Raw genomic sequence first — 10,672 nt, 5'->3', positions numbered from 1 at the left:
GCACAGAACCTGATGCTGTGGCAGGGACTGAGTTTATTTCGGGTCCAGAAATTATATTCAGCATTTTATAACACCTGTGTCTTGGAGAGGGCCATCTGATGCATTTGTAGCAATAACTAGGCTCTCACTTACAGGCTTCTTTTCCTCACAGTGAGTACCGTTCAGTCCTTGGGCTCATGAGCAGCCCTGTGTGTGTGGCTGGAGAGGGTTTATTCAGAGACCTGTTCTGTGCTCGGCAGTACCAGAACAGCCTTTCAAACCACTGTGGCTCCCCACTCTCTTGCCCTGTGCCCTGTCCCATTCATTTTGCTTGCAAGCTCCTCAGAGCTTGTGTCTCTTACAAGGCTCCTGACGCAGTGGCAGGGCCTTTGCTTCTGCTTCGTTGTATGCAGGTTGCTGCTGCAGGGCACCCGTGTCGTGCTCGCCTCTGGAGCGCCCGTCCCGCTCAACGCCCTGCTCTGAGTGCGGGACCTGTCATGAGAACCCCTGCAAGCAGCCACTTCTCCCTCTCTGTCCTGCTCCACTGCCGCCCTCAGGAAGAGGCCTCGCGAAAGCCAGGCAGAGAAGTGGCCTCAGGCTGTAATTCCACCCACCATCCGGCCAGGAATCTCAGGAAAAGGCTGCCCAGCGCGTGGACATGCAGATTGTAGTAAGAGTCCTACTGCTTGTGGTGCTCCCTCTTCGTTATCCGCCATTGGATCATGAGGTCCCAGGCTTCACACGTTAGCAGCTTTAGAGATGAGAGTAGGAGGGAGGGGATAGAAAATTCTGCTGCAGCCTTGGAACCCATCAGTGATGCAGAAGAATCTCCAGGTTTCTCTTTGCCTCTGCCAGCATTTCTCAGAAGGATGTTTCCAGCCTTGACTCCTAGGGAGGGAGATGCAGTCGCTGAAAAAATCCAGTTTAACGCGAGACACAGAAATGGTTGCTAGATAAAGTGCCGTGGTTGTTTCTTACCTTACTCCCTCAGCCTGCAATTGAGGCAGCTCGTGCTCTGCTGCTAAACAGTGTTAGCTCTCCCGTTGCTCCCGGATGGATGAAGCCTCTGCCTCCTCCTGCAGAGTTCAGCTAAGGTAGTGACCTCCCGAGTATGCGTGGTCCCAGGCAGCAGTGCTTAAGGAGTACAGGCACCAGAGGCTGCAGTTCATCTCGTTCTCTATCAACTGAAAAACCAAGAAAAGCCAAGTAAAGGGCTGTAAGTGACAGCAGGAAGATGCCAGGGCAGCTTGATGCTGTTGGGACCCGGATCTCAGAACATCTGCTGTGAATCAGGGTAGAATTGTAACCTCCCCTGCCTTCCTGGGCCGGTTCGTGCTGAGCGCCAGCGCACAGTGCAGCAGACAGTCACATACACAAGTCACTTAGTCTGAGTCATGGTGCTCTCTTCCCAAGTCTGTTTCTCTGAGCTGTCCCCACGTTTAATAGCCTTTTCTCTGCTCTCTCCACCTGGCTCCCAAACTCTCATCCAGTTTGATGGCAGGTGTAAAGAAAACTCCCATTTTCACACAACCTGGTGCTTTGTCTGCAGCTGTATTCAATTCCAGATTGTGAGTGAAAAGTCGTATTGCATCTGAGGCTGCGCTTGTAGCTGGTAATTAACACCCAGCGAGCTCTGCCAATGCATCTCTGAGATGCTTTAGAGAAACCTAGAGCTGGAACAGAAGCTGCCCGGATAAACAGTGTCTGCCGGTCTAGTTAAACCTTAACTAAAATCCCCAGCCAAAAGACTGCAGAGTAAATCTGTGCAGATGCTGCCTCCTGCACTGAGCTCAGGAGGCATTTTCCAGCTACGGGGCCCAGGAGATAACGAACGCTAAGTGTTAATGGGACTTATGTAGATATATCTCCCCCTCTTGTGTGCTGTGTTCCAGCTGGGAGCCGATGCTTTATGGGGAGTTAAAACAACTCCAAACTCACCGTGGAAGTGCTGACAGAGCTGAGTTTTAAGCACTGCTAATGGAAACGTCTGCTTTGCAGATGAACTTGGGAGCTGGGATTAGGCAGAATATGTAAAAGCAGAGAGTTAGTCCAGTAATAGCAAATTAGGTTTGCTGCTTTCTAGTGGAGAACTAACCTGCACGTTAAATATGCCCAGCTGCCTCGCGGCCTGCCTGCGGGATTACGGATTGCTCTCATCCGTGCAGCCTTTTCCCCTCTTTGTCCTGCTCTGTGAACAGGAGCTTCCCACAAGGCTGACATCCCCCTCGATGGGGGGATCCTCCGTGGCAAAGCTGCCCGAATCCAGCGGGTTGGCCCTGCTCCTGGCCGCAGGGACAGGGTCCTTCTGGAGCCGCTGTTGCCGCTGGAGTGCAGCTCCTGTCCCCAGAGGCCAGAGTGGCCCTGTGCTGCCCAGAGGTGACACCACCTCCGCGGCAGCGCCACCCCCAAACATGTGGGACTTCCTCGCAGCTCTGAGTTAAACGCCTGTCTCCTGGAGAACTGAGCCCTGGGTTCCTCAAGGCCCTTTGAGAGCCTCCTCCTCCACTGCTAATGCATGGGGCTGTGTGGGGGCTTTGCTTTGGTTTTGCCTTGCCTTGGTTTCCCTGCTCGTGCTCGCTCCTCTCGTACTTCCATGTCTGGCCAGACTAGGAGCCTCCGTAGCCATCAAAGGTGCTGAGCAACCACTAGGGCCATTTGTGTTTTTCTGGCCGGCTCCAGCTGGCAGGCAGGGACAGGCAAGGTCCTGTAGGGCCTGGCGCAAGGCAGGAGGAGAACCAGGGCCACGGCTTAGGAACTAAGATGCTCCCAGTTGCACTAAAACCTATGAGATGATCACAGACCTGAAACCGCTGGGGAGGTGACTTTATTTCATACTTGTGCAGCCCTTTGCTGACTTGGTCCACAGAACTGTGGAACTGCCATGTGCGTATGCAGACACACACAGACACAGATTTATATCGACAGTTATAGCAGGAGACAATCTGCTGCCTCAGAGAGTGTAAGGCCACGTTCGGTGAGGCGTCTGGAGCCCGAGGCTGCACTGAAGTAGGACGAGACCCAAGTGAGTTAGGCCCATAATTGCTTAGAAGGAGACTTGTGGGCATGCATGTGTATTGTGGCCCTGCCAGAGCAGGCAGCAGGGAGGGACAGCGGATGGACCCCGGTGCTCGCTGGCTGCGTGGCAGCAGTGTCACAGGAAGCTAAGTGACTTCCCCACGGCTGAGCAAGGAGTCTGGCTGGGTGCCCTCTGCCCCAGAACGTTGCTGCCCAGCGCCGGCTCTCCCCTCTCCTGGTAGCCCTGGGCTGGGAAGACCTGCAGCTCGCCCAGCTCTCTGCTTCCTCCCCATTCCTGCGGGGTCTCCCTGCAGCCACCCAAACCTCAGATCCACCTGGAGAAGCTTCTTGTGAGTCCTCGCACTCCCAAAAGGTGCAGCGGGGTTGCACACTGCAACTTGGCTTGTGTTCTCCAGGCTGGGCCCCTCCACCCCTCCTCTGCCTCCTTGCTTTGTTTTTCTGCTATTTTTCTTTGATTTGCAGCTTTACTAAGCACCACGTTTGCAGCAGCGTGTGATTACCCGGTATGGAGCCTTTCCCACTGACAGTATGATGAGCAGAGACAGTGTTCGGTGCATATACAATTTAAGCCAAGCAGGAGGCCAGTCCAACACCTCACTTGCCAATTAACTGAGTCGATACTGTGCACAGGATAATGTTTGTTGTTTGCCTCTGTTGCTAAAACACTTCCAGGACGTTCAGAGCAATACAGCAAGATCCTCACTTCCCCCCCAGGGGGATAAGCTCTTCAGCTACAGCGGGAATCCTCGCTTAAGAGAGGAGCAGCTGGGGAGAGGGGAGCCAGGGGCCTCCAGCTCCATGGTCCGTCAGGATCGAGGTGAATCCGGCGGCAGCTGCTGCCGGCCTCTTCAGAGTATGGGAGCACTGGAGCTTCCTTTGCAGACCAGCTGAGAGCGTGGGTAGCTGCAAGGAATGGAGATGCAGTCGCATCGGTGTAGAAAGACAGACCCTCAGGAAGCTGTGGCGCAGCGGACAGATCACCTGCGCTGTCGCTACATGAAAGAGCCACAGGCAGGTTAGCTCCCGCCGCCTGCCTTTGCTTTACGGGGCCCAGGAAGCCATGCCCAGTGCTCCAAGTTACAAAACCTGCTGTCACTGCTGTTTCCACTGACAGCTCCAGAAGGGATTTCAGCAAGGAAAAACTACAAGCAGACATGGGCTTGTCCAGTGTTCCAGCACTTCCCTGGGAGCGAACCCCCCGGCAGCCCTGGAACATGGGGGCGAGGGGGAGCAGTGGTTGCCTTGGGGGTGGCTGTGATTTCTGGGGGCCTGGGGCCACCTGTGGATGGCAGCTCCTGCTGGTCTTTGCCGGTGTCCTTTGCGTTGCCAGAGAGTGAGCTCCCTGCTCTTCCTGGAGCCAGGTGGGATGTGATCCCTGTCCCCATCAGCCAAGGGAGCTGCTTGTGCCTGCCAGGGAAGCAGGGTGCCCAGCCAGGTGGGCTTGTCTGCAGGAGCAGCTCCTGGAGGTGCCCCGGGCAAACGGCCTCTACTGCAGCTTTGTTTCCTGCCCCACAGAGCCCAGGCAGCCTCTCCCTGCCTTTCAGTGGATGATCAGTGTGGGCTGTGAGGTGCTAACGTGTCCTTGCGACGCCCGGCACACCGGGCTGCTGGCTGCTCGCACACCCGGCGGTGCCGCTTGCCCTTCTCCTCTAATAAGTCTCTGTTCTGCATTTACTTGTTGGTCTCTCACCATCCTTCATGTGCCATGTTCATCCGAAAACACTTAAGTGACCACGAGCTTGGGATTCCTCCTCCCTCCTTCTCTTCCTCTTCCATGGGCTTCACCAGGAAGTATTTATTAAGTGTCAGAGTGATAAATGAGAAGTCATATTTTATTGTGAATTATTCCAGCTCTGCCGTGGAGGCCAGATCTATGACCTAAGAGAGTTATTAACTGCTCACCGTGGAGAGCTATCAAATGCTCATCATTTCTGCAGCCTCTGCCCTATCAGGGTGAAGGGAGCCAGAGTCTCCCAAGATGCCTGTGAAGCTGCTTCCGAAACCTCCCCTTTGACTGGGGGCTCGGGCTGCCTGGAGCGACCCCCCGGCGCCAGTCAGGCCTCTGCAGAGGTGGCTCTGCTGGGGCTGCTGCTTCCCGGCTCTTTCATCCGCTTTGCAGCTTGTGCCGATCCAGCTCCTTAGGAAGCAGCATTTTGGTATCTCTCTCTGGCGGTCGTGGCTGTGTTTCTTCCCTTGGGTTCTTCAAGGGTTCTATTTGAAGACACAAAAGTAAACAAAGAGCGTTTTAATGTAAGGCCAGCACTGCCTTTCCAATTTCTGTGGCCGTTTCCCTCCAAAGAAAGGCTGGAGTTTTCCCACTAGGAGTCGGGGTGAGCACGTCCTGCAGGCTGCGTCTGGCTGCCCTCGGCAGCGCCAGGGCCCCGCGGTGCCCTCGGCTCCGCCGCAGCTGAGGAGAAGCTGGGCCTGTGGCCTTCACTCGCCTCGTGCAGTGTAGGAGTGACACGTGCTGAGCAGGTTGGGCTGTCCTTAGCTTTCCCACAGCACTGATCCTTTTCTTCTGTTTCTGCTTTGATTTTGCTTCTGTTCCATGACAGTGACCTCTGTTTGCAGCGTTGATGAGCCAGGAGGGGTTCGCTTTGTCCTCTACCAGGCCGTGAAAGGTTTGGGTTGGTCAAGGCAATGGCAGGGCATGCACTGAATATGCACTGGGCTTGGACAGTTTGGAGAAAGCAAAGAGCCTTCCAACCATGGACATTGACATCCAGCAGATCGTGGGGATGGGCCGCTGATGTTTGCTGTGGTCCTGCAAGGTCTGAGAGGTGCAGGGATAGCCAAGGGCTGTGGGCAGAGCTTTACTTCATAGCTGGAGATCTATCTGAAGCATAATCATCAGAATCAGGTAGGTCATCCTCAGGGCAACAGGCATCTTGTGGGCTCCAAAGCAGCAGCAGCAGCCGAACAGAGTGAGGGAGAATCCCAGCCTGCAGCTTGGTGGACTCTTGGGGCGCCTGACATGTTGCTGCTCCATTAAATGAAATCCACTTCTAATTATATCCCCTAATTATAGCCTTCAACCAATGTGATTTGTAAAGAGAGAGGTCACAGATACCAAGATCACTCTCAAATTGACTGTGCAGGGGAAATCAGTAAATATCCTTGAGTGCCCACCGGAGCCTGACAGAGATGTAACGGACTAGTGTGGTGCTGCACGGCACGCAGCTGGATTGATGGAAGCAGTGGGGTGGCCTCTGGCCCCTAAAGATATTACGTGACAAGGCAGTGAAAGCTGCAGGCACAAGGGTGAAGCATCTATTCAGTGTGACAGTGTTAGACAGAGGTTAAGGATCTTGCGGGCTGCTATCAGCACCGATGAATGGTCTCCGGCAGGGAGCTCAATGTGCTGAGTGCCAGGCTCCACGAGCGCTCAGCAGCTGGCTGAGACCAGACGCCAGATAAGTCCTTGTTCACTCCTGTGTTCTCCTGCTCTGGGTTTAAAGACTGCTAAGTGATGGCGAGTCAGTACCACCCATCAGTGGCACCTCTAGGTCATCATTCCCTTCTCTGTTGAGTATTTGTTTCAGATGCTTTTAAATATTGCAGTTTCAGGACAGAGCCACTGGGTCCTCAGTGCATTAAGACAGGTTAGAGGATGGGCAGTGAAGGGAAATCCAAACCACAGATTGTCTTCTGGTTTGCCTGGTGATAGCGTTTCCCTAGAGACCTAACTATGTGGAAAAGAGACAGGATTGTTTAGAGGATATAAGCTTATCCTTGGGCTCAGGTTGGAGTTGGTTTTGCCATGCTCCAGCCAACTTGATTTTGAGTTTGTTTTCCCGTGGAAATGGACTTTGCAACCATCAAATTCTGCACATCCCAGCCAGTCTCACCCTCACTTGATAGAGAGATAATGGTCTTAAAAAGGATAATGTTCATACAGGCTTCTTAGAGAGAAGGGTGAGGTAGAGGAAGGAGTCTCCTAAAGGCCCACAGTGAGGAAAGGCTCCAGATGCAACCTCGTCTGTGTGTCCCATGGGAGAAAGAGATCCCGAATATCCCCCCAGTTGAAAAAGCTTTATCAAGAACTCGCAGATAATTAACAGTGAGATGCAGAATCATTTGGAAATTTGATTTAGCTGGACTGCTCTTTGTGAACGTCCTTTTTGTTTGCCTTGACAGCAATAGGGGACCCACTCAGCTGGAAACTGTGCAAACATGAAACAAGAGACCGTCTCTGACCCAAACTTCCCATTGACTAAAGAGATAGGAAGCCAAGAGCTCTTTTACAAATGGGGAACTGAAGCAGAGAGAGATTAAGCCGCATTCTCCAAGTCCCACAGGACGTCTGGTCGACTGTCTGCCAGTTCCCTTTTCCCTCTTCGTCTCTAATTTGATTCTTTGATCAGAGCTTGGGCTTTTGTTTGTACAACTCCTCCAGCCCCCTTGGTGCTTTCTAGCAGCTTGTTACAGATGTGAGCGCGTCCGCGGCGCCGGCCGAGCCCTGTTCCTCTCGGCGGGGTGGGACGGGCGGCTGAGTCATTCTTTGCATGAGTTGTCTGTCTCTCAGAGAGGTCTCTCTGGTTTTTGCGGTGCGGAATAAATCACAGCACAGAGCTGATTAGAGCAACAAAAAACCAAACAAACCTTCAAAATCGGGGAGGTTCAAAGAAGCAGACAGCAAAGTCCAACATAAATAAGCTGTAGAAATACAATTATAAACTATCCCACTGGTTGTCAGGATAGAGTTAGCGAGGATCTCTGCTCTCTGGGTCATCACATGCTGAAGTCTGGGTTTATATTTGCAGTTTTTGCCCTCTGAACTTGGTAGCAAAGAACATGCTGCTCTGCGAGGTGGTGTCTCCATAGGAAGGTTCAGCGTGAGGTGCTTCCTACCAGCTTGTGGGGCCAGAACCTTCCTGGGCCCTCCTGACAAGCGGTACACAAGGGTTTCCCTGAGAGCCCTGCACAGCCCGCAGCATGTCCGGGCCCTTCCAGGGACATTGGGAAATGGGGATGTGGCCATGCACCAGTGTTAGCCTGGAGCTGGGCTGTCCAGCGCCATTGGGAAGCTCCGGCTCCAGGAGCTCCAGCGCCCCGAGCTGTGGAAGGAGCCTCTGCTGCTGCTGCCCGTGGAGCATCCAAGCACCAGCGCCCTTTGGCAAGGGCCTCTAGACCCGCAGCCTTTCTGGTGCTTGAAGCCCAGCTCTCTATGCCAGGTGCTTGCTGGTTTTTTTTTAAACCAGCTTCCCCCGCTCTCCCCTTCCTAACAATGCAGCTAAAACCTCTCTTCTCTAAAAATCAGTTTTTCTGAGTACATCTTTATTGATTTACAGGGTTCACCTTTATGAACATCTCTAGTATTTCTCTTTGGACGAAATGAAGTGATATTAAACATTGTAACAATAAATCCAGGGCACCCTCTGCTCTCCAGGGTGTAAGGTTATCCAAATGTATGCTCTTATATTTATCACTTACCAACAGAGCTATTTAAACTACAGTATTTGACAGAAGTGGTTGTGTCAGGTGTGATGGAGTGTGTGTTATAAAAGGACAGTAAGTGACTTTACATTTGTCCTTCAAACATAAAGTCGATTTTTGCATGATTGGTACTTCAGAGATCAGCAGGAGGAGATGAACTGGGGCCTGTGAGAGGTGGCTCAGCCCCTACGGCCTCCTCTGCGTCGCTGGGGCGGCTTCTGTGGGGGGCATAGGAAGCACTTGGGCAAAGCGAGTGCGTTTGCGCTGCCCGGCAGCCCTGGGATGTGATACTTTGAGAGGCCTTTGCACCCCCCTGGAGGATTTTCAGCTGTAGGCAAGAAGTTTAAATCCTCTGGGCAGTCCTGGCTTAAATACGTTCGTCAGGAGTGCCCCGTGTCTAAATCAGCCCAAATGAGGCTGGTCTGAGACTGCTTTTAGTCTCGGTGGTGTTGTGGTGAGCACGTGGGGCTGCCCCTGCACAGGAGCCCTCCGGGGGCTGCCCAGCTCAGCAGCAGCGCGAGGAAGGTGATGGTTTCCCAGGCTCGTGTTTGCAGCAGTGCAGGCTGCTGGTAGCTGGAGCCGGGTGGATATTCAGCTGTTGAGCTGGGATCTTAAACAATTCTTGTAATATATTTACCATTGCTGTGAAGTTCACCCTTTTGTATTAGATTATGGTAATACTGGTGTTGTGCAACATGTGAAATTAGTTTTTCTACACAGTTTTATTTCGTCTCAGTGGCGCAACGTGTGAAATAAAAGGTGACAGATCAGATAGTAGACCCTTGCTTGGGTCTGCCTGGAGAGATACCAGTTCTGGCCTCCCGGCTTCATCTGTGTGCTCAGTACGTTTGTATCTGTGAACATTTCCCTGGATAAACCCTTCTGGGCTGTCCAGGGAGAATCCCATCATAGCCAAAATACAGCCACCTCTAGGACTGAACCCAGAGCTGCTTTGACAGCCGAGTGCTCATCAGTGGGGACTGCAGACATGGTTGTAGCTTCAGAAACAGCAAGTTAGGAAGTAGCAAGCCTGAAATCTTCACACACAGCAGCCTTAATAGTCTTCTTCCAGCATCACACACTCAGCAGAGCACCAGTGCAGCTGTGACAGGAGTGAGCACGTGCCCTCCATGTACCTGCTGCCGAGCCTGGGAGCTCGTTAGCGAGCCCGGCGGGTTCCAAAGGGCCCCTGCTCCTGCTGGGGAGCCTGGCTTTGCCCAAGGGTCAGCCCTCCGCACGGCCTTTCTGGTGAAGTGCTGCCGCGGGCTCCGTGTTTCCCATTGCCACTGCAAAGCATCGCCTCCGAGGGCAGGGGCTGCCAGCGGCACCGTGGCCTGTGAGCGAGGAGGAGCGGCCCCCGGGCGGCCAAGGGACGCCTGAACCCCATCGACGGCGGGAAGCCGCGTCTGGCTGCTGGGATGCGACCGGATTCTTTGCATGGGGTGGTGGGGAAGGAGCCAGGCACCTTGGTTCCAAGAGCTCCTGTCACCCTCACTGCCCAGCACGGCCGGCCCTGCGTGAGAGGCACTCGCCAGGTGCTCTCTGCGGGGGCACAGCCCGGCGGGGCATTTTCCTTAATCTAGGTTTGGACAGTAATTGCGGGGCGTTTTCACACGCTGCCTTGCGTCTCAGCTCCGTTCATCACCGACATGACGGCCAATTAGTCATCGCTTGCTATTAGGCTGCGCTAACAGCTCTTCTAAATGCAGACAGAACCTTAATCTAGTGGTAACTCCGATGGACAGTGATACTTGTAATTAGGACATCAAACGGAGGAAGGAGGAATGTGATATGTTTAGAGCTGCACAAACCTTTGCATTGAACTATTTCTGCAATAATTATGTATTAACTTTATTAACATGGCTTGAGTTAGTAAATATTGGGTCATGCTTTTCCTTTTTTTATTTTTTAATAAATATGTGTGTGTGTATATACATATATATGTTAGACTATATTCAGTGCTGTCTAATATGCCGTGAGATGCTGCCCTGCCAGAACATCCATTGCAGGAGCAGGTTTCCTGGCCAGGGGCTGTCAGTCACTGGTAGCCACTGGCCCCCCTTTGGCTCCTTTGGAGCTGATTCCTGTTATTCCTCCCTGCTCCTCTGATTTATACCCGAGTGATGACACGGGGCTTGCGAAGGTGGGAAAGCTACATGAATTTCTTCTGGAGAAAAGAGCAAAGTAATAAAGGATGAGGAAGCCCTTGCGATAAACATAC

At 53.0% G+C, this 10,672-nt stretch overlaps 1 long non-coding RNA gene across 1 annotated transcript; it reads right to left on the bottom strand.

Annotated features, from left to right (window-relative positions):
- Window positions 1-561: 561 nt before the first annotated feature.
- LOC112945415 lies at window positions 562-1,169 on the bottom strand. Its single transcript, XR_003249000.1, has 2 exons — window positions 958-1,169; window positions 562-867 (listed from the first exon to the last, which is right to left on the bottom strand). It is a non-coding gene; the product is annotated as an uncharacterized LOC112945415 (long non-coding RNA).
- Between the last annotated feature and the right edge of the window lie 9,503 nt (window positions 1,170-10,672).

The sequence above is a fragment of the Nothoprocta perdicaria genome, unplaced genomic scaffold (assembly GCF_003342845.1).
Source record: "Nothoprocta perdicaria isolate Ctin4 unplaced genomic scaffold, notPer1 scaffold_189, whole genome shotgun sequence".
NCBI classification, from domain to species: domain Eukaryota; kingdom Metazoa; phylum Chordata; class Aves; order Tinamiformes; family Tinamidae; genus Nothoprocta; species Nothoprocta perdicaria.
Note: the sequence above shows the minus strand (reverse complement) of the source record. Positions and strands in the feature narration are given on the sequence as shown.